This window comes from Puma concolor, chromosome A1, assembly GCF_028749965.1.
Source record: "Puma concolor isolate L17-30 chromosome A1, mPumCon1.1.hap2, whole genome shotgun sequence".
In the NCBI taxonomy this organism is placed as follows: Eukaryota; Metazoa; Chordata; class Mammalia; order Carnivora; family Felidae; genus Puma; species Puma concolor.
The window spans coordinates 85,361,735-85,386,380 of NC_141667.1; the positions used below are offsets into that span (position 1 = coordinate 85,361,735).

At 36.4% G+C, this 24,646-nt stretch overlaps 1 long non-coding RNA gene across 1 annotated transcript in view; it reads left to right on the forward strand.

Annotated features, from left to right (window-relative positions):
- Nucleotides 1-5,583: 5,583 nt before the first annotated feature.
- Nucleotides 5,584-24,646, forward strand: part of LOC147584277 (uncharacterized) — a 41,123-nt gene continuing 22,060 nt past the window's right edge. Inside the window, exons 1-3 of the long non-coding RNA XR_015247729.1 lie at nt 5,584-7,689; nt 14,774-14,909; nt 18,497-18,611. This is a non-coding gene — a long non-coding RNA (uncharacterized LOC147584277). The remainder of the gene's footprint in view (nt 7,690-14,773; nt 14,910-18,496; nt 18,612-24,646) is intronic.

The window sequence follows — 24,646 nt, forward strand, 5'->3', positions numbered from 1 at the left end:
GCCCATATCAGATGATTGTGTCTGTAATTGGAAAGAAATTATCTTGTGAATTTAAGTCAAGTTATTCTATGAATTCAATTATAATGGACAATTAAGTTCAATAACCCAGGCTTTTGAATCTTCCTTCCTGCCCTGCAACGAAACAAAATGAAACAAAACAAAAAACCAATTTTGTCTGAATTATCAAGATATTGTTTAAATTCTTTTTATTTCATTATTTCATTAATTTTTCCATTCACTTGTTCATTCAACCAATATTTAGCAAGCACTGTTTAGGTGGAGGGCCTTATTGGGCTAGCCATGAAATAATCAATGTACATGGTCCCTGTTCTCAAAGGGCTTACAGTCCATTACATGGCATCTAACTTATCCCTTCGCTTCAAAATAATTTGAAAAACAAAACTTAAATATTATTTCACCAATATGAATTTAAGTTTAACAAAGTCAAGTAATAACAATAAGGAGTATCATGTTAATATTATAATTAAGGATTCTTAGTACATTGATTTTATTTGTACTTTAGTATCTGAAAATTTTGTTTAATTTAGCAAGGGCTGAAATGAGCATTATTTACTCCGGTGTTTTCATTAAATTGGTTTGTGGTTCTTTAAAAAACACGGAATAGATTAATTTTAGGTGTAGAAAAGGACAAAGGATTTCTATGCCGTAAAATGTAGACTTAAATTCTATTGGAGATCTACAAATACTGTGTTTTGTTTGTGATCAAAGTCTTATTCCTGACTATAAGGATATATCTCTAAACAGAGTGTATTTGAAATAAGAAATTAGATTCTTACCTGCTATATCCATTGTTGTTCCTAAGATTGATTTGGGAGTATGTGTATTTCTAGCACTTTTGGCACTATTACAGTGGTTGGTCCCCAACAAAAGTGATATTCAAGTTTTTGAGTTATGGAGATTCTCTCTGGGATCTTTGCCAGAAATAATGAAGTTCTTGCTTGGATGAATGGGTCTGGAAACTGTCACTTCAAATAAAATGTGCTTATTATAGAGCACTATCATCATATCTTTTCAAAATAATAAAATACTAAGTTCAATAGTCAATATTTTGATAAGGTAACATATGCACAAGAGTATGAATATAACATTCTTTTCATAGGGAATGGGTTAGTCAGAGGGAACAAGTTGGAATTAAAGAAACATACAACTATTAGGAATAAAATCTGGGTCATTAAAATAGTAGTTCAGAGGTCTGTGAGGAAAGAGAGCAACTGATTATTCTTGCCTTTTTTTTGTTTTCCTTTCAGATAAAATCTTTATTAGGTTTCTAGTTGGGAGTCCGATGTGTTTAACCTTCATATATTGGTCACAAAACATGTTCTTGTACTACATGGTTTTGAATATTTTTTTCCTTTTTTTTTTTTGTCTCTTGAGTATATAGGGATGGAGGACACATGATTTTTGAGGTTCTCTGATTATTAAGAGTGGACACAACCCCCTCCCTGCCTACCTAGAACCTGAGTGCTTTATATCCCAAAAAAGTGATAGATCTCTACCCAAAACTTGGTAACTCAACTACTGTTCAGATTCAGTAAATCACGGGCAGCAATGTAGGGCTGTAGTTAAGCATGGGATGCTAATATCAGACCTCCTTTGTTTCAGTCATAACTTTGCCATTTACTGCTTTGTGAGGGCAAGTCTCTTACCCACTTTCCTTAGGGCATAAATGGACATAATAATGGCACTATTATTATTGTGTGAATCAAGTAAGATAATGTATATATGGTACTTATCATATTGCAAACCCTCACAAATGTTAGTGATGGTGATGGCGATGATGATAAATGTCTGCAGAAATTCAGACTTTTCCAGGGCTTTATCTGGATTCTTGCTTGTCCAGTTTGGGGCATCTTTATTGCATCCCATGCAGGCCACCAGAGGCACCTTTTAGAAAGTGGAAATCTGATCTTGTTACTTTCCCTAAGTGACACTCCATTACCTTTGGCTGAAGACCCACATTTCCTACCAGGGACCACAAGTCTCCTCTCTCACCCTCCTCACAGTTTTTCACACCTCTGAATCTTGGCACAAGTTTGTTCCTCTGCCTAAAACCCTTCCTCTTTTTTCCCCACCTGGCTAATTCCAACTTAACCTTCAACACTTAGCTCAAGCTGTCAGGAAGACTTTTCTGATCCCACCTTCACCCCCTCTGCAGACTCAGGACTGTGCATAGGTCTGCCTTGGCTCTAGTTTTCCAGTCTGTCAGCTTGTCATTTCCTTCAAAAGACTGTGAACTATTTGAAAACAGGGGCTATATCTTTTTTTCATTAACTCAGAATTTAGTATAATTTCTGTCACCTAGAAGGCGCATAAAAAATGTTAATAGGTTGAATGAATGTTCTGGGGAGCAGGCAGGGAGCAGTGATTCTTCTCCTTTTGTGAATGTGTTTGTCTTCTGGGTACTGATGCCACGCAGAGGTACTGACATAAACACAAGAACCCAGGAAAGGTAAGGTAAGCATGGCCATTCTTATTTTATCTTTTATGCTGCTGAGCTCAAGTAAGCGAACCAGCTGTAGTGTTTTTAATTTTAAACATCATTTTTAAAAAGCACACATTGGCAGTAAAGAAATGGATTATTTTTTTGAAGTTTTTTATCATACTAGTTGGCCTGAGGAATTACTGAGGTGGTGATAAGAAACTTCTGGATCTTCGCCATTTGCTCTTCTCTTAGAGGTTATATTGGAACTTGTGCTTAGAAGTCAAGATTATAATGGTCTTTAGAATGATTATATCAGTCCGAATGTGAAGATGCAGTCTTAGGATATCAGATTACTACACAAAATATTTTATTAGACAATTAGTGTTGTTATGAAGGAATTGAAAATGTTTATGGAAATAATTAAGCTGCCTTACAAGACTCTCCTTAAAATTCTCACATTACTCTGACATTTTGAACATGAATTGGGATTTAATGTGGTTTGCATAATTTTGAATAAGCAAATGCGGAGGACAGTAAGATCCCTTTTGCACCATTGGTGCTTCTAGAAGCTCCAGTTTTGAATTTTCTGTACCTTGGGGGAAAAAAAAAGAAAACTGTTTGCCAACTACAGCAAGGGCCTCTGTCTCCAGGTTCTTTCCTGCCCTCTCCTCTCTCTGGCACTCGTCAGGGGCTCTGCTCCTGCTCTCACAACTAGAACCGCAGAAGAGGAAAAACAGCTCATTACAGGCCTGCACTCACTGCTGCTTTGCTCATTCTGGGCTAGCTGCCGTTCATTGGCCCCTGCTTTCTCTTGCCAGCCATGTAGATGTGAGGCTGCTCAGAGCCTCACTTTTCAGGTTCTGTATCCTCAGCACAGCACAGCGAACCAAGATTCTGCGCTGTTAGTTTCATAAGTCTTGTTTTAGCCCTCAACTTGTCAGGCAGCTGTGTTACTGCTAGCGGTTTTCCTTGCTGGTCCTATACTTACCATGAAAAACAGTTGTGTCACAAGCCGGTTGGGGATGAAAATATCACAACCCCGAAGTAAACTGCTATGGCTGTGAGTTATACCAGAATAAGAATAAATTAGAATAAAACTATACCACCTTTTAAAAAAAAATTTAATGTTTATTTATTTTTGAGAGAAAGAAACAGAGCGTGAGTGGGGGAAGGGCAGAGAGAGAGCGAGACATTGAATCCTTAGTCGGTTCCGGGCTCTGAGCTGTCAGCACAGAGCCCTATCTGGGGCTCGAACACGGACCACAAGATCATGACCTGAGCTGAAGTTGGACACTTAACCGACTGAGTCACCCAGGTGCCCCAAAACTACACAACCTTCCGATAAAAGTATTAGTTTTCCTTCTCGCCTTTATTCTTTATGATCTACTCACTTAGGTACTAAGGATTGTTTATTTTTATTTTTAACAAAATTGACTGAAGGTCTACTATATACCAATATTTTGAATTCAAAGTATACTCTTTGGGGAAATGAAGCTACGTAGTGAATTACTGCTTTATGACTTCAGGAACTGGGATAATCCTTGAGACATAGTAGAGGCTTAATCTTTGTGAATACTTGAATATACTAAACAAATTAGACCATGTGGTATATGTAGGCAACTTGGAGAAGCTTGTATAGATTCTATTTCATTTTTAGGAAGAAAAATGAACTGGCTTCAGAAAATAATGGAGAGACCATCCTCTGGTCATTTGCTTTCTCTGACACATTTCAGTGGGAGGATCCTCACAGGAAAGAGCCTTTAGGCCCCACTGTGGGATCTCCCAAACTGTCACTTTTGAAAGACTGTCTCTAAGTCATATTGAAGTTAACTTATTGGTTTTTTTTTCCAGAGAAAAAATTAACTAAAATTGCCATTCAAAGTTATGTTTTCTATTATATGAAAAGTGGTTGTCAATGAGGCACTCAAGGTCAGGGTTGGTAGCTGGCTTTATCTTCCTTTAAAAATGAATTTAATGACTTCATTAAAATCTAGGGATATATAAAAGGCAGCAATACTATCACTAAGTTAACAGAGATTTACTTATCAGATTTCAAACAAGGAATTCATCAAGCTACAAATTCTTTCCAAGGAACAGAACTGTATTCAAAGAACATGTGGATCATATCTCCTGTCATGCCCTTGATGACAATTCTGATGTTGTAAATGTATTCTAGTGTACCCCTAAGTGAAGGCTGCTTCTTGTCTCAGCTAGCTCAAGCTACAGAAATCGACCAGGAAAAGACAGACTTAAGGATTTCCTCTTTTTTTAGGGAGCCAGTATGCCCAGAGCATCCTGGCTTGTCTATTCTGAATCAGGTTTCTATATTCCCAAGTTAACCTATCTAGATGTCCTTACGGCTGTTTATCCTTCTAGGTGTCCTTAAGGCTGAGAACTGGCCTTTGAGTAGAGTCAGCTCCCAACGTGGCTCAAGACTCAAGGCGATTCAAGGGAAAAAAAAACAGAGACAAGTATAAGAGACAGTGACTAAGACTTTGACAGATAGCCGCTGAAGGAAAAGCAACACACACACACACACACACACACACACACACACACACACACTCTCACACACCATTTATGAAGAGATTGAGACATACTATGGCAGTGACTTATTCATCTTTGATAAAGAACTAAGTTCTTTAAAGAAAAATGGCATAATTAGAGTAAAACTATTTTGACTCCAAGAATCGATGGTTCTGTCAAATTGGCCTTCTTTTTGACATACTTGTCTTTACCTCAAGACCTTTGCACCAACTATTCTGCTACTTGAAATGCTCTCCCTCTATTTTCACATGACTGACTTCTTGTCATCATTTGTAATTTTCAACTTAAATATCAACTTCCTCAGAGAGGCTTTTCCCGACCACAGTAAAGAAGGCAACTCATTACCCATCTGACATGACTCTATTTTAATTCTTTGCATTGCATTGTACTCACCAATAGCTAATATTTTTTATTGTTTACGTTAAATTTTTTTTCTCTTCTCTGTTACCTTGGCATAGCATAAGATCCTATGAGTACAGGTTCTTGCTTGTTCTCTTTCTATCCCTCGGTTGCCGCATAATAGATATCCAATGAATGAATATTCACGCAGTGGATGATGACTTTTTTATCGTTAAAAAGTTGCTTGGATTTTAACTTATGTGTAATAAAGACTTGTTTAACTGCATTTGAAGATTAGTAATAGTGGGAGGAATTCCAATAAAACTATTTAACTCTCACAATTTTCTTTCACACTTCCCTTCCATTTGCCAATTTGGTGTGAAATGGCCTTGATTTTTTGTCTTAGCTATTTACAAAAAATCAAAATTATTCATACAAGTTTTAGTGAGTTTTAGCATTGTATTGAAGTTTGATTTAAAGGCTGACATGATTTCTGCATATTTCACAATTGATTAAGCCACCAACCAGAGATCCATGGAAGGGTCAGGTTTCTAAGATTCCTTTTTGATGTGTCTAGGCTTTTAGATGAGGGATATCATGTTCAGATTAAAAATGTCATGGCATTGCTTTTGTTTTTGTCATGTTGTATATTGCTTTTCTCATTAGTGTTGTCACTGGTGTTGTTTACCTTTGTTGAATGACCAATGACAGAGACGTGCTGCTAAAATGTAATACTGAGTTTAGTTATCGTGGTTTTGTGATGATAAACAGGATCAATAATAACCAACCAAGTTATCCTCATATTAAGCTGAATTATAATGGTTAAATATTTTTTAATTTGTTTTGCAAATCTAGCAATCTTCTAAAATAACCTCAGTTGGACAATCTTCTATTCACATCAGGAGTATGTTGTGACACCTGATTCCAAAAAGTATTGAGTAATTTACTTAAATATGCTGACAACAAATCTGCACCAATTGATGAAAACATTTGGTGCAGATGAAAGCCCAGGAACTGAAAGGAGCATATTTGGGTAACTATAACACATTCCACGATCAGACCTGAAATTGAGATTGGCACCTACAAAAATATCGCCATCTCCTTCATCCACCACACCAGTATGTTTGAAAAAATTCTATCGTCAACCACTAGCTCTCAAGAAACATACCTCTAAGTCCACTTCCTTCCTGCCTGTAACACACAGTGTGTCTGTGACTCAGTCCTCGTGCTGTGGTTCTTGCTTGAGTGTGATGGAAAACCATGTGAGGAGCTCTGTTCCCCACTGCACGCTGGACACCACTGTCCTGCTGGATTCTGCTGACATTAAACAAAATCTTTAGGGTTCAGGAAGGTTGGGCAGACACATCAGAGGCAAATGTGTAACACCGTGGAGCATTTCTGCTTGGCCCGTTGGGTTTGACATGCCAAAATAGCCCACAAGGAATAGCAGTGCCTTTTGAAGTAGCTGAGATGCTTCCCTGATGTCACTGCTCTGAGTTTTAGATCAATGCCTGGGAGATGAATCAGAACATGTGAGGAGAGTCACCGAGGGGAAATGTGCTGGAAAGGTTGCAGGAGTGAAGCACCCAAGCCCGGAGAGAAGGTGGGGTGAGATGTGCAAGCAGGAAAAAACAAAGGGCTGAGTCATTGGAGGCCTAATTGACAATGGCACAGCTGTGACAACAATTTGCCGGCGGCCTGACCTATTTGATGAAAGGGTCTCTGCTTTCCTTGGAACCTCAGAGTTGCAGTGCATGGTAGGAATGCACCACTCGTGTTTCCAGCTGGCTCAGCCTCATAAATACCTAAACTCACAAGATGACATTTTTAATGCTCTACAATTGCTGTTCTGCGTTTATATTTATTGCAATTCAACATATCCATTAGTGCATCTATCATTGATAAGTTTGTCACTGCTTCAGGAAAACAGTCCATCATGCTGCATCAATTTTACTTTACATGCTATTAATGTACTATAATGCAGCTTATAATATCATGCGGATATATTTGATTAGAGAGGTGCCAGAGTCAGTCAGATTGCCCTGAGAATTGCAAGAGGACCCAAAACCTTTATTTGTTTGTGGTAAAGATGAACAGCCTTGGTGCACAGTGAATGTGTTAATATAACAGGTGTATCTTCTTCACTTTCTCAAACAGGCACGGCAAGGAACCAATTTAAGCAATCTATTTTGACTCACAACAGACTTATAATATTTTGTTGACACTTGACATGTTTATTCTTTTAGCAAAATCATAATCATGTTTTAATATTTCCTGCATGCAATTAGCAGCTTTAGTCAAGAGGCAACGATGGCATATGAGTCCAGGAGAGAGGACCAACTATGGCTTTCCAAAACGAGGTAAATCAAAATATTAAAATCTCAGCAAATAAAACACAGCTTTTAAATACACGACTTGAGATATTTCTGGATGCAGTAACAATTTCTGTTAAAAAGAAACAAAACAAAAGGCACCTGTAGCAAATATTTGAAATTGTAGAGAAATTAACAATGCTCATGAATATGGACTCTTATCATTTCATTTCTACAGTTAAAATCTGACAAATCACTGCTAGTGTCCATGAACTGGAGGATGAAGTAGGTCAGGACAGTCTGAACTATTTTAACATTTCTGGCCATAATGAAATGCTTCAGCCGCATTTTAAATCTTCTTGTACCAACTGCAAATTATAAAAGAAAACCTGTTAGGCACTTAAAAAATCTGTTTGTGAAGTATTATCAAACCAACCTGTGAAGATTGTTTTTTAAAGGGTCAAACCCAGTAGTCAGGCAGATAGGCGTTTGAACCCTTACTGGGTTACTTTTCCAATGTGTAGCATCAGGCAAGGTAGCTGATTCTTCCAGACTCGGTTTTCTGTATGTTTACGGAAGATAGTGAGACTCAATGCATCAATTGTTCTTAGAATTAAATGAGATGCCAGGTCTGCTACTTCCACACAATGTAATACACGTAGCTATTGGAAAGATTTAGATGGCCCTGTATGTGATTTTACAAAATGGTTACCCAGAACTCTTCAAATTTAAAACATTTAAGCTCAGAGTATTATACCAATTATGTAAAAACATGATATAAAATATATATGCGCAGAAAACTTTGGGTAGGGTATACAAAGCGTGGAAATCTGTAGTAAGGTAAGGTACCAGCAAAAGATTTCCTTTTCATATTACGTCCTTTTAGAGTGTTTGAAGTCTTGCTGTCTGTTCATATTATTTTTACGATAAAACCCATAGTTTAATTTTTTTAAGGATATAATTCATTAGAAATATTAACACATTATCTGGCACATAATGATAGCTCAATAGATGCCAGCTGTTTTCATAAAGGCAACAATAAATGCTCCTTTTCTCCACGAAATGTGATAGACATCTCTGTTGCTACTGTTTTGAGGAATGTAAAGTTTGACCCTGCATTTAAATAGGAGGAAGTTGTATGGGAACCGGTAGATTTGCAAAGTCCGTGCGATAAAATAAAATCTCCAAGTGTGGGTACATCAGAAGGCACCAGCAGTAGGAGGGGTTGCTTAAAAAGGCTGATAGCAATTTGGGGGTGTCTTCATAAACATCGAGTGCACAGGAGGAGTAGGGCCGTGGGCCCTGTGTACTCTTAGCTGTGACAGCTCTGGAAACGGGTCATGGTCAGGTTTCCTATCCTGCAAGGAATGCCGTGGATTTGAGTATGTGCACAGGAAGGTGATCGGGATGGCATCGGGAGCAGAGTCCCTATCACTGTGAATGGCTGAAGCTGCTTAGGACCTGGGCAAGTGAAGAAAAGGAGACCCTGCTGATGACAGTTCCAGGGCTGCCACACAAGAGAGGGATTCAACTTAATCTGTGTTAGTTCCTGAGGGCAGAACTGGGACCACTGAGTAGAAGTTAAAAAAAGACATAATTCAGCTTACAGCCACAGCTAAAACCCAGCGTGTCATGATTTATAGCAGCAAATGCTACCCTAGGCAAGGATAGACTTTTCTGTTAAATTCTGAAGATAAAACATACCAAAGCATCTGGATTCTCACAAGGATAATGTCCCAAACCTAAACTAAATAAATAATCCCTGCAGATACAGCTTTACAAAGGTTAGATACATCTAGCGGATGAACTTTGTGTCTGCTGCAGAGCCTCATGCCATCCGGGCTCTATCTCATTGCTGCCCCCACCTGTGTGCACACGTCATGTGTGATTCTGTCTCTTCAGTGCTTTTACTTCATCCTTTCATTCTGGTATCACAATTTACAGAGTTCAGTACTGGGCATCCCTGCCTACCGATGCTGGGCTTATCTCTCTGCCTTCAAATCCCACGCCCCCAGTTTTTATCCTCTGTGCCCTCCTAATATGTGTTTCTTCTCATTGAAATGTGAACTCCTTGAGCGTCTAAGTGCAATATATATTTGCATCCCCAGAGTAGAGTAAACCTCAGTAGATTGAATCCCATCCCTTGGTGAAGAGTAAAGGGGGCAATTACAGACTTAAATATAGATTTAAATATTTATTAGGAAACCATTCACCATCTCTTTCTGGCCCTTACTTTTTCCGGAGATCATCTATCTCTGAAGGTCATAAGCAACAAGAAAGTGAAATACACACAACCAGAAGAGGACTTTTACATAACAATGCATGTGGAAACCTGAGTCACTCATGAAGGAAAACGTCTCATAAAAATGTGTATTATTCTTCAATGTTTCTAGGACTGCATTAAGATATTTCAGATTTATCCATGGGTACAATATTTCAAATATTTCACAGTCATAGTTGCATTTGGACTGCATATTGTCTTTAGTGCTGGAACAGAGTTCAGGGTCCCCTACTATGCTAGACATTAACTCTTTAACAATGAGCCGAGGCTAACTTCAAGAAAGCATAGAGATACAGTACTTAGCTTATGTTGGAGGGCCAATTTCCCTATGAGTGAGTCTTGTGATATGTCACTCACCCGTTCAGGCCAGTAGAATCTTACGGATGTCAGGGCTGGTCAACAGGCATCCTCATTTTTCACTCTCATTTTCACTCTCATTTTCTCCTATACCCTATTCAAAAGTATATTTGAAAGTTTTAAATAGCTAATGCAGGTTTCATAAGCACTCACCTAAAATGAGGGAAGTAGGATAGGATTTTAGCCTATGCATCAAAAAGGGTGAAACCTCTGAATCAGGTTCAAATGTTACAGTAAACTACACCAAATGTTTGCTCTCAATTTCCAAAAATATAGCTCAAATCTGAAAATCTAGCACATTAAAAATAGCCTGTATCAGAAATGCTTTTTAAAAACTTTCCATTACTATTTATTTAGGGAATGAAAAGCAAATATGCTGATGCGAAAGAAAAGATATTACTTCTAAAATTTCACAGATCAAATTGTTCTTACAACCTTACCAGAAATTGTTCTTATACTCATTAGCTCAGTGTAATGAACTATTGTTATTTGCATTTGCTCTGTGCCAGGCATGGTCCTGATCACTCCTGGACATACATAGACTAGAAAAGCCCGTCTAGACAGGGGGACTAAAACCTAGGCAACTGACATCTCTTCCTAACACTTACCTGAATTGTGATTTTCACAATAATTTGTTTAATTTTTAAAATATCTATCATCATGAGCTGTGACTCCATAAAGGCAAGGACTTTTTCTGTCTTGTTTATTAACAAGATAACACCTAGCACAGTGACTGCCACATTATAGCTGTTCAGAAAATGCTTGCTGAATGGTTGAATAAGTAGATGACCAAAATACAGTAAAACCTTGGTTTGCAAGCATAATTCGTTCTGGAAACATGCTTGTCATCCAAAGCACTTGTATATCAAAGCAGATTTCCCTGTAAGAAATAATGGAAATTCAGATGATTCATTCTACAACCCAAAAATATTCATGTAAGAATGATTATAATACTGTAATATAATACAAAATACTAAAGATACTAAAGAAAATACAAAATATAAAGAAAAATAAACAACCTGCAGTTACCTTTCAAAACCTTCATGGCTGGTGTGAGGGAGACAAGAGAGAGGAGGGTTATTGTGTAAGACGACTTTGTCTCTCACTAATGGAATCACTGCTCTCTATTGGCTTAATGGAATCTTTTTCTGCATGGGGGCCATTATATTCACTCGGACGGATGTTGACTACAGTACAATATTAATAAACTCTTGTCAAATACTGTATTTAATGTAACTGGAAGCAGAGGAAAAGGTCTATATCTGCAGGCAGCCTGACCTAGAATGAAGCAAAGCATTCCTAAGCTTACTCTTCTATGGAAAAGCAACGGACTGCCCAGAGGTGCTTTGAAGTGACAAAAAATACACTAGTGCCAGTTGTGGGCACCTTCCCACGTTCTGAAAGATCACTGACTGCTGCCAAACACCACAGCCTGAGACTGAGCATCCAAGCATGGGAGACAATCACACACAATGGTGCAGTGAGAGAGAGAGAGAGAGAGAGAAGAACCATTGTCTCAGTTGTGATCATGTGACGGTCAGTGTCACATACTACTTGTATTGCAAGATATCACTTGTTTATCCAGTTAAAATTTATTAGAAATGTTTGCTCATCTTGCAGAACATTCACAGAACAAGTTCCTCAAATTTGAGGTTTTACTCTATTATATATCAAAGTAGAGTAAGGTAATTATTATGAAAGAAACACCTATAAAGCACAAGGAAGGATTCAAAGATAGGCATCTTATATTTTAGGGTGGGCATTAGTGAATGGGTCATTCAAGATAGCCACTAAAAATTTATATCACATGTACAGAGACTTGATCAGATTGAAATATCCCCTCTTTATCCCGATGCATTCTAAGATTATGGTTTCACGTTTCCACCCCTGAAATATCTCATAGGGTAGAAGAGAGAGAAGCAAAAGACAATGTTTAATTACTGCCCCAACTTGCACCTACCTATTGCACCTATGCAGTCATTGTCACCAGCCTTCTTAAAACAGAGAGAGGGAGTGATCTTTGCTTGTGTTTATAGATGACAGAGCTCAAGGTATTTCAAGCCATGTGCATGAGCGCAGACCATAAGATCAATGGAGCCCTGCAGACAGTTCCATAGGCACAGTATGAATGACTTAGTCCTTTCCTAGCCTAGGAGCTGCTGGCGGGCAATCCTTTTGCTGTTAGCATCCCACTTGTGCATTTACTCTTGGCCAGTGTGACATTATTCCTCTAGTGCGAGCCACCCCATCTGAATGCTACATGCCAGCATGCACTCCTGTTGCTACCCAGAAAATGACAGCTTTTCCACATTACCTCTGGTGGTGACTCACAGCATCCCTCTCACTTGTGATCAATGGCTTTAGCTCCCCTTTCCTCTGTTGCTTTAACATCTGTCTCTGTTGGTTCTCCTCACACCCTCGGCTCAGCAGTCCTTGGTGGCAGTAGGCTTGGCTTTGATGCCAGTTGGCTTGCAGAGTAGGAACTCAGTGCTGGTGACCCCTTCTTGTCATTTGATGTTACACAGCCATTACTGACAAAATAAACACAAGAGATCCTGAACTAAGATCCTGAACTAAGTGACTTGGAAGTGCCATTCTCGGCAGGGCTGGTTCAATCAAGAAATTTGGGGTGATTCCATTTGTGAGGCGTTAGTAGTTTGGTACCCTGTGTGTCAATACATCTTTTGAAAGGATCTCATTAGCTCTGAATTGTGTATAGGTATTCTGAATATGTGTTTCGCCTCTGCTGCATATGCATGATATATTATCTCCTTTGGATTTATGATGAACAGCCCCATGTAAACTTCACAAATAATCCATAATTGCTGATCTTCTGTTTCCGGGGATTAACTAATATATATTGATGGCCATAGAACTTTAGAAAAATCACAACCTAATGCTATGAAAGATCATCTGATAAATTTTCAAGCGGCATTTCCACCTTCTTTATCACATCTTCTACAACAGCCAAGTAATGGTATACTTCACTTTCTAGTGTCATTTCGACATCAAACTTAGGGGTCACACTAAATCTAAGTCAGCAACACGAAACCACTAATAGCCAGTGTGTCTAGTAACATTGGCTATATATGTGTGTGTGTGTGTATATATATATATAAATTTCAGCCAATACTATAATACTTATTATTTAGAAATATATCAGTATGTGTTTAATATAATGTATCAATATATTAGATATTTATATATTATATATAATTTCTTTGCCATTGTATATAATATATATATTTATATATATTTACACATATATATATATTCTTTCTTTAAATTAAAATCTCATTCTGTAATTCCCAGTGACCACTTACTGATTAAAGCTATTTTCAGTCATAATGAGAAGCAGATAAGGATTATTGCTAGCAAGTGTAGTCTTCAATTTTAAAGATTAGCACTATACAATTTTCCAGAGAATCTACCTCAACTTTTTTCTACCTCAACTCAATGAAGTGGATGAAGTAAGTAGTTGTTTGGTGCCTGACATGAATTTGTTTTGTTGTTAAGATATGTTAGCCCCAAATGCCAACTTTTGATTTATTTCCATGAGCCATGCCATGTCTTTAGTATCAAACTATTGACATAAGTAAGATTGTGAAGAAGGCTAAATATGCAGTATTCCCATCTACTTGAAGTTTTTCCTTTCACCTGTTATTAAATGCCTTACTTACATGAGTCAGGACTCTTGGTTTTAAGTCCAGTGGCTACTCATTTAACCAAGTTACCTTCACTTAACTAATTCTCTAGGTTGATATATGCCTTCTCTTTCCCCTATAAAATGCACCAAAGCCCACAGCCTCTCAAATGCAGATATAAGTTATTCTCTATCATTTTTATGCACCCTTTTTTCTACAAGTAAGCTGAATGCTTTTAGGACTAAACTACGTTTGGTTCCAAACTTGTTTATGTTTATTGTAGTATTATAATTATGCAATTTAATTTATTACCTGTGTTCTGATGAATTAGTGTGGAAAGGACAGAGTAGTTGTCAGTTGAAATCAAAAGCAATACTTAGGAAAATTTGGTAAGGGCAAATCATTAAAACACTATTGCTCAGACAGGGTAATGTATGGAAGTGTTCAATTACTGAACTAATATAACACTATATGTTAGCAAACTGGAATTAAAGTAAACATTTTTAAAAATATTGTTCAAGAATCAGGTATGAGTAAGACAACTATGAATCCAGAAAAAATATCTTTAAAATTTGGAAGATTTCTTTACCTGGATTGCTTTATGTTTGGCTTAAAAATCTATTTCACTTTGAAGAAGATTCAATTAGAAATCATGGTTATTATTTTTCAGCTGTGGTTTATATAATAATAATAGTAGAGACTCCAAGTAAAGGTATAAAATAATTAGGAGAAGGTATATACATTTTTTATATATTTCAAGTTAAATTATCCATCACATTTATGATTTCTCACTTGAACAGCTTTTTCAATTAACCAACTATTTCTTGGTTTAACTTCTTTTGGAAAACAGATTTCTCCCGTAACAAAAGCTGACTATGCCTAGCAGATATACTAGAATAATACGGGGTATATCATTGAATCCAACGATGAGTTGAATCATGATGCTGGAAAAGAAGGAAGCAGGAAAGCTCAGAAGCAGAAGTTTGGTATGTGATTATTCTCACTTCATCCTTGCTCATGTGAGCACTAGCACATTTAAGTCTGTGTCTCTAGATTTTATTTTATTTTAGTATTTTTGTTAATTACTGAAATGTAGTTGACATACCATGATCTATTAGTTTCAGGTATACAACATGGTGATTTGACAATCCTATACATTACTCAGTGCTCATCATGATAATAGTAGTCACAATCTGTCTCTAGAGTTTATGTTTCAAGTTTCTGGAAAGGAGAAGCTGAATCAGCTACCCTTGAATCAATCACCTCTCCTGAACCAATAATTTATATTCTAAAGGAAGAGATTGATTTATAACCATGAATCAAGAAACTCTTTTTGGAAAGGGAGAGCCATCATGAATCATGCACCTCCCCCCCCCCCCAAAGAATGTACTACACCCTTAAGATTGATTAGGGATTAAAAAAATAGAAAGAAGTTTCATAGTATATATAATGAGGAGGGGAATTTTATCCACCAGCGTTCTGGGGACATTTTCCCAAAGCTGAAAGAGGTTAGAGTGCAGAATGAGGGTATAATTTCTGAAGACATGAAAAGCAGAGAGGATAGCCTATAGGAAAAGTGGGGTCGTAGGAGGGTAGGGTATGAGCAACAAGGGTCTAGAAGGAGGAAGTCAAGGGAGGAGCAATATGGTGCTGAAGGGTAGAAATGAGAGAGAGACAGAGAGATAGAGAGATCTTGGCAATATTTTTAGGGTGAAGCAACACCTACATATGTGCACCCCCTTTGTTATTAAAAAAAACAAAATACATGTCAACATTATTTTTTAAGGATTTTTGATTGCTGTATTGGATGAGCAAAAGCAGGTCACTACACGGCAGCCATAATTATTTATGCTAAAATATCCATAATGTAATACATACTGACTATAATATTTCAGATTTGGCATTGGTTTTGGAAATCAATTCTGTTCTCTATTCAGAAGAAAAGAGTTAAATGCACACACACTTATACCATTCAAAGTAAAATAGAGAATTAGAAACTCGGTTTCTAGTCTTTGTTTCTACGATGCATGTCTATAAACTAGTATGTCTAAGACCCATTTTTATTACTCATAAAATGTGGTTGATGAATATGAATATCAAATAAGCTGACATGTACAAAAGTGTGCAGTACAAAAGCAAAATACTATTTCAGCATGAAATTATTAATTGCTTATTGTCCATATAGTCTAAGAATTCATTATGAACGCTAGAATCCTAGAAAGGTAGAGATAGAATAAAACAGATGTTAATAAATATTATAGATAAAGGAAGAGTATCCACTCTGTGCTTTTTACTCTCTTCCCCTTTATTACTTCTTCTGGAAGATCACAAAGATCATTCATCTTTATTTTCTCTAGCTTCCCTAACACATTTAGATCTCTAGCTTCTCCCCCCCCATACCTCCAGCTATGATATAGCCTCCCTAGTTCTCTTCTTACATAGTCCTGAAACAAATACCCATAACCCCTTTCTTTTTAGGCTTTTATTGCTAAGAGCTACCTGGAAATAAACACCAAGAACAAAAATAGCATGTTAGAGAAGTTACTAATTCTCGAGATACATCAGTGTATTTTTGACATATCTGGGCCTGGAGTATACTGAAGTGTATGTGTGTCTAGCCTTTCACAATTTTTCATTGTGTCTAGCCCTTCACAATATCTCATTCTCTTTTAACTTTACAAGGTACTGGGAATGTTTTAATACCCTTGGTATTTTATATCTTTATCTCTGGGTAGGACTTTCTAAGATTTTGGTAAAAGTTTTCCAGTTCTTGAAGAACTCGGTTTGAGTAACTTCCTGTTTCCTCTCCAATCCCTGTCCTCTTACCCTTTTTGTCTGTGGTATGAAACCTTCTCATTTTGGATGATGATCTGAGAATCCTGTTAGAACAAAACTAAGACAACCAGTGTGTTCAGCATCGAGCAGATACTTTGTCAATTGGGGAAACTTCTTACAAATACCTGCAATTTTAATATCCCTTCATTTCATACAGAAAAAAAATCACCTTAGGTCATTTTCAACAGATATAATTTGGGTCTCCTGTATATACTGGATGAAAAGGGATATGTGTGAATTAGTTTTTACTATACTCTATATTGCAAAAAGATTATAGCTTTCCATAAACTTAACTCATAAAATGACATTCAATGTAAGTTATTTCTTTCCAGAGAGATTCCCATGGAATGCCTCTAGTTTTAAAATAGTACTCATTGTTTATTGAACCAACTTAAAAGAAATCAAAAGTGATTATGCTTATGTTTTCTTAAAGAAGAAAAAAGTGAGATTTTAATCTATTCATGTTCCCTCTGTGAGAGTATGTTCCAACTGAGAAATGGGACAGAACAGGAAATACTTTATGATTTTTTATGTGAAAGGGGGACTATAATCATCACTTCTGTTTAGTTTATAATTTTTCAAGTGTTGCCAGCCTTTCATCCCCTCCTGATGGGGCACTTCTTAACTTTCATCATATACAGTTATACAAATGGGTATTAACAGAGGAAAAATTACACGAATTATTTAGGAAAGTCACATGCTTTAAGCATTCCTATGAAAAGAAATAATTCAGCATTATCCTTAGCCTCCTTTGTGTATAAAAAGCCACTATTTACCTACTCTGGGAAAAATGAAATATATTCTTATGCCAAGGTTATTGTAAAAAGCTTTTATACATATGTAATATATTCTGTTTGTATATTACATATATATTATATACTGCATATTGTGAATAAGGTGAATATTTTTCTAAAAGTATTGTGTCTCTGAATGTTGTATGTGTGAGTGGTATTTAAACACCATTTATTTAATTCTTCCATGTAGCTCCTTTCATATAATATAAATCATTCCAACCACAGTCATTAAAGTGCTTTTAAACAGTAAAGTTCTGTATCAGTAGGCTGTGTTATTATTATTACTTCTATGGTTTATTTATACCCCCATACACTGCTTTCTGCATTTTATGTATTCTTTTATTTGTGAAAATCATTGAAAATCATACCACAAGCTATGCTGTTCACAAGCAATCTGAGGGAATCATGTAGAATTTCTGAATAATAAAAAATGAAATCAATCTCTATTTGTGCAAGTTCCTAGTGTGTTATGAATGCAATGTGATCTTGGTATTTGCTTATCAAAGGAATGCACTAAAATATTGCAGAAAAGGCCATGGGACATAGTGAATTCTATTTTATTATTTCACTGTCCTTTGACTATTAACTCCAAATTCCTCTTTCTTCTGTTGGTCTTATTAATGAACTTTAACAATGAGATAAAAGTCTTCAGTCTAGTGTTTAACACAAAGTGGTAGAATTTCAACATGAATGAGACTTCACTTTCTAGAAGGTTTTGTGATTAATGAATAGTCTGCGTTTTGATGTCTTCAGATTTTATTAAGAGAGCCTAACTCAATGAATAGTTTTCTTATTCAATGATTATTTTCTTATGTACTCTGCTCATTCAAGTTAATTCGGTAGATATTGATTGAATTCCTATATACGCTTCTGAGGTGGTCTTTTAAAATGACTTCATCTAGTCTTCCATTCTTGTGTTCTGTTCTTGTATTACTCTGCTCAAGACTGAAAGTCCTGGAAGAGAGAATCCAGTTGGCAAGACTTAAGTGGAGAGCTGCAGTATGGTGGTGAGAGCAAAGTTTTGACAGAAGGAGCCAAAACTCCTTCTACCTCTTAGAGGTAAGATAAGCACCTGATTTTATCACCCTAAGACTGCACTCATTTGGGGAAAATTTCTGCCCAAGAATAATATGGAATGTGGTCAACAAAAGGGGATAGATAATGATATCTATAGTGAAGAAGCCTGCGTGGAATAGGTGGATATTTAGCATAGCCTTAAATGAAGTGTGGGTTTCAGATAGATATAAAAGGAGCCAACAGCATTTCAAGGACGGATCGGTTTGCATTACTAATATCCAATCATTCATTTTCTTATAATTTGCTGAAAGAGCCACGCATCAAACAATCAATCACAGAGACAGTAGCATTACAAGCTAAGAAGAATGTTTGGGTCCTAGGAGTTAGCCACTTTGTAACATGAGTCTTGATAAAGGTTTCCAGTTTACTTTATCTTTGCTTGAATTTAACTCGGTTATTACTAGAATTATTGTGAAAAACTAACATATGCACAACTTTTCAGATTCCTCATAGGGGAATTAAGACTATCGTGCGTTTTATTAATGACTCTGATGCCCTCAGAGGGAGGTTCAAAGTATTGCAAAGAAGAGATGTGAGAAAATGATTTTCCCTAGTTGTTTCTCAATTCAAGTTTCGGTTGTACCTTTTACTTGTTATGTGACCTTGAGAAAATATTTTAGATGCTCTGGTTCTTCAAATCCACATGTGGCTATGTCATATTTATACCATTGATTATTTGATATATATATATTGGATATAATAGATTACAAATTGTTTATAGAATTAAGTATACTCCCAATTACCTCTCTTACACTAAGAGAAATAAATGTATTCTGGAATTAGAAACCACAACAATTTGAGAATTCTTTGCCATTTTCTAGGGAAAAAAATAACCAAACAGTTCAATATGAAATATGCGTGCACACGACAAGAATGAGGTCCCCCATAATAGCTTTCAGTAATCTTCTTTTGAAACTAAAATTATATTCGTAGAAACTTGTATAAAAGCCATTTCTACTTTTCCTGGTATTTTTCAAGGTAAAATAAGGTAACTCATTTTCCATCATGAACAATATCAGAGTTCCTAGTTAAAAAATAGAACAAATAAATATAACGTTCTTTCTCAATTTCTGCGTCAACGAAGCAATGATGTGTATACTTTAAAATAGTAGGTAATGTAAGCAATGCTTATGTCACTAGCTTGGCAAACCTCCTTTTAAGTACATTTTAATTCAGGTATTTCTGATTCAAGGGGAAATTATTCATCCAAACCAGCCTTGCATAATTTAGATCAGTAGCTGGTTTCTTAGTTATGTGATACAACTTCAGGGGACAAATCCAAAAGTCTTTGTTTTCGAAGTACCTGAAAATATCACCAAACTTATCAAAAGACCTGGTTAAGGATTCAAATCTTATCTTGGAAGAGCAGAAAATTAATTCACTAATGCCCAGAAACATGTACATTCTCTTCATTCCTATATCCAGTCCCATCTCCCTCTGCTCCTCTCAAAATGCCTCCTTCATTCCTTCCTAAATATTCCTGTAACTACTTGACTTCCATTCCTTCCTATTCTAGAACTGATACCTCTTTTCTCTCTATTTGTTCTAATTCTATATTAGCCTTTAATAGCTGTATTAAACCTTTATAGCTTAACCCCTGTCTTCCATAACACCTTCATTAGTAACTCAAGTTGAAAGGCATTGTCCTTTTTCTGAACACATATGAGCTTTGGAGTCTGTATGACTTTGTTTTTTATCATTTGGTTTTGCCGTGTGACATCTAATCTATTGTATGTTTAGTTTCTTTTTTTAATTGTTCTTTTTCCTTTTTTTCTTTATTTCCACCTTCCCCCCTCCATTTTTCTTGTTTAATTTATTCTTCACACGCCATCCAGAAGGATCCTTCTAAATGTCACTCTCCTGTTTAAAATCCATTGCACAGCCAATTAGGTCTAAATTCCTAACCTTGACTTATGAAGCCACAAGGGTTTTTCAAATCACATAATACATTGAGCTCTTTCCTGCCTTAGGGATATTGCCAATACTATTTTTTCTGCCAAGAATTCTCTCTATCTTTTTTTATATGGTTAGCTACTTCTCATTCTTTAGAGTTCCATCTATGTGTTATCTTCTTTACAGTCTTGCTCTGACTATCTCATCAAAATATGATTCTCTCTGAGTTCTCTTTTATTTTAAGGCCATATTCTTTTCTTTCATATCTATACTGATATTTCCATTTATCTCTCATAATTTACTTTTCACCATTGTCGACCATTCTCTGCCCTGGAGACTTGCATTGTGAACTGAATCATTGGGCTTCCTGCTCTCTGGGTTTGGGTTGGGTTTGGCCAATGAGAGGTGAGACTCAGATAGTAGGGAGATGTCTCCCCTGTCTGCCTCTCTTCCAGGTCATCCAGTGTTGGCTGTTTCTTATAAAATGGATACTGTATATTTCCATTTTACAGATGAAGAAACAACTCAGAATGGTTAAGAGATTTATACAATTACACAGCTACAAGTGGTTGTGTCAGGATTTAAATCTGAGCAAATCTGAGCATTTTCTCTATATCACTCTGCCTCATTTAACAATTGAAACAATCACTTCATCCAGCTTTTATTTCTCAGGCCAGTTGAAAGCATTAGTCTGAGCTTCATTTTTCCATGTCTTTGCCTCTAACATTAATGTCTCTTTGACTTATGCTTACAACAGAAGATTGGGGAAAGTCATCATAGTATTTATACTCATCTGTATTGACCTGTAGAATCCCTGCAGAACTTATCAACTTTGTTAAAAATCATCTAGACCTATGACAAATAACAAATAATAAAGAATGACTAAATTAAAAAAAAAGACTATCTTGAAATTTATCTTTAAGATAATATATATCTACCAAGATATTACAATAGTAATAACTTACTTTTAAGAATTGTTTGAACTTAATTTTCAGGTTAAGTAAGAAAAGTGCTTAAGATTTTACAATACTGAGCTACATATATATTGCCTACCACAACAATATCAAGCAAACTTTCAATGAGAGAAGATTTTTGAAATCATCATGTAACAAACCTTTTATCAGTAGAATTTCTATATTGGATTTTATTAACTGGAAAAAGTTTGCTACTTGGACTTTACTAATTGAGAGAACAAATGCAAGGGCTAGAATGTAAATTCAGGCAGAATGCAAAATTCCTACAGGTTTTAAATATTTCAAATAGTCTTATGGGAAATAATTATTTAAGCCTTGGAAGTTTGAACTTTTTGCATATTTTGCTAAAGGATTCTATGTCTAATACCTCACTCTTCCCTTAAATGTGAAGAGCTATATGAAGAGGTTTTTATTCTCTTAAGGAGATCCATTAATCTCCATAACCATAGAAAAGGCAAAAAACATGAAGGATGAGAATGAACCTTAATGTAAATACAGATAAATATGGCGACAGCTGTAGCTGAATAGTTACAGAATTGGCTTGAGAAATGAAACCTCTGTAGTAGACACAAACACACACACACACACACACACACACACACTTTGGATTTATTTATGAAACAGCGTCTTCTAAACACAGAACCTTGCATTGCAGAAAAGGCAATTAAATAGAACAGCATGAGGTTGTCAATCACTTCAACAACTAACAAAAGCATCTACTATCAAAGCAAATAATGTAAATGTGCAAAAAGGTACCTTGCTATCAAAGCAAATAATGTAAACATGCAAAAGCTAAGAATTCTCTATATCAAATGTCACCATTTTAATGTTGACTATTTTTGTGGATATTTTTATATATGCTTGTTACTGTGTCAGTTATTCTGAAATCTTATACAGAATTCGCTATTATCACTTAGAGGATTTGGTCATCATGTGAAGCTTTTGAAAGAGGTTGGGACTTTCTTTCTCCTTTTTTTTTTTTTTTTTTGTTGCTGGTGTTGTACAAATAAATGGACAGTCACAGCTTATCATCACTTAAAGATGCATGTGCATGCTGCAGTTTACTGAAACATGATTGGCTGCTACATAAATCAATCTGATAGAGATCGGTTCCATGAAGAAGAGATAAATCATTAGCCAGAGCTTTTGGAATGTAATTCATTTTAGATAGTGATTATTGATGATTTAATTTTAGCAGTACATGTACATGTCTAGATCATGATTTTATATAAAATGTTAATGCGGAAGAATATATTCATTTTAAAAGTGAATATAAAGAAGCCAATTGGAAGTTTGCATGCAAAACATGTTAATGAAATGGCAAGGTTGAGAAGTCCAAAGTTCTATTTCCTGTATAAGCTACGATGGAGCATGTTTCTCAGGAAAATTTCTTAAATGTTTTCTTATGACAAAGAAGTGGCTCCAAACTTCATTTGACATATCACACCCAGATTACTGATGCTGAGAATTTTGTATTTATATCTTCTACATTTTGGCCTCCATTTCTACTGTTCTTTGTGCCCTGATACCCACCACTTCCATTCATTTCAATTTAACAGCATCTAGTGGGAATCCTCATGAAGAAAGATCTCGTGCTCTGAAATGCACTGTCAGTTTTCTGTCATGTGGATAAGCAGGGAATGAGTCATGTGTTCAGTGGTGCTGACGTCAGTAGCTCCAGGTGGCAGTGCCATGACAATTTATATTGAGAGGTGGACCAGCTAGATGGTACCCAGGGCCCCTATCTCTAAAGGACACTGAGAAATTAACAAGATGGAAGAATTCAATTTATTAGAAAAGTTCCCAGAAAAGTTACGTACTGTTGGGAGAAGTACTTTGAAAGGCGACTTGGAGTGGGGATGAGCTAGTCAAATAGCAATAGGTAGTCACCAGAATATCTTCTCAGAAATGTCTTTGATTTACTGAGTGAAGTATTCAAATTAGGGTCAGAGGTGAAAGCTGCCACCAGTAGGAATCCTCCTTATTAATCTTTCCCTCGTGAGATCCTCCTTTGAATAAATGTGAACAAATATTTTAGCTATATTGGTTTGCAGGGGCACCAAATGATCTCCCTGCCCACATGCCTGATTCAAGTCCCTGGAGAAGAGGGCAGGTGAAAGCACAGTGGCAGACCTCAGAGGAATTTTTATTTCATGTCTCTGGTCTTTGCCCATGGCTAGCCCAGTTACTCATCCTGGGTTTTCTAATCACTCTCTAAGCCTAAATTTAACAAGGATGTCCATTTCACTGAGGAGATACAGTACATTCAAAATCCTTGTTTGAGGTTAATTTTACAGTTTTCTTGTCTATCCCTGGCCTCTCAGTACACAATCCCTGTAGTCTTCACTTTCCCCCCAGAACTGTCACCGTCTTTCTAATTCCTAACAGTTCCTCAGTCTATACAGTGTAAGGTCTTGACTGATTAATCTGTCAGCCTCTAGGATCCAGTTGTTGCTTATCCCCTTATACTTGTGACTCTTCTTTTGATTCTGAGTGATCTCAAGACACCAGGACTTCTCCTTAAATCACACTGGGTGCTTCATTTTAGTTGCTAACTCCCTGGTGGAACAGGTATAACAGGGTCTCCCGGTGGGTGCCAATATTTGATTGAAAATGAATGCGTAGAATCCAGAAACATCCTGCCTTTTAAACATACAACTCTCTGCCCCCACTTCTTGACTGAAATAAATAAAATAAGATAAAGCAAAGATTTTATTCTGAGAAAGTATGAGCCATTGGAAAGTATGAGAATGTTCAGAGAGAAGCTGGCATATATGATAATATAAAGGATTATATCCTTTGAAGATCACATCAAGTTTCCTTTTAGGAAAATAAATATTCCTCTCTGTGGCAATCACAGAGGATTTGAGGGTCTCAATTCCAGATGAGAGAGAAGTAAGCTAGCCATAGCAACATGAAGTAGGAAGGGTGTGTGTGTGTGTGTGTGTGTGTGTGTATGTATGTATGTATGTTAAAAAAGAGCCTTTGGTAGGGAATCCCTGTGGAGGTATGCATATTCTGGGGAAAGTCATACAAATCTAGTATCCTATATTTCTTCTTTTTCTTTTTCTTTTTTCCTTGTAATTTCTTTCCTTCTGTTATCCCTAAGCCTTCAGCGAAGTTTTGCTAAATATCTCAGCTTGCTATTGA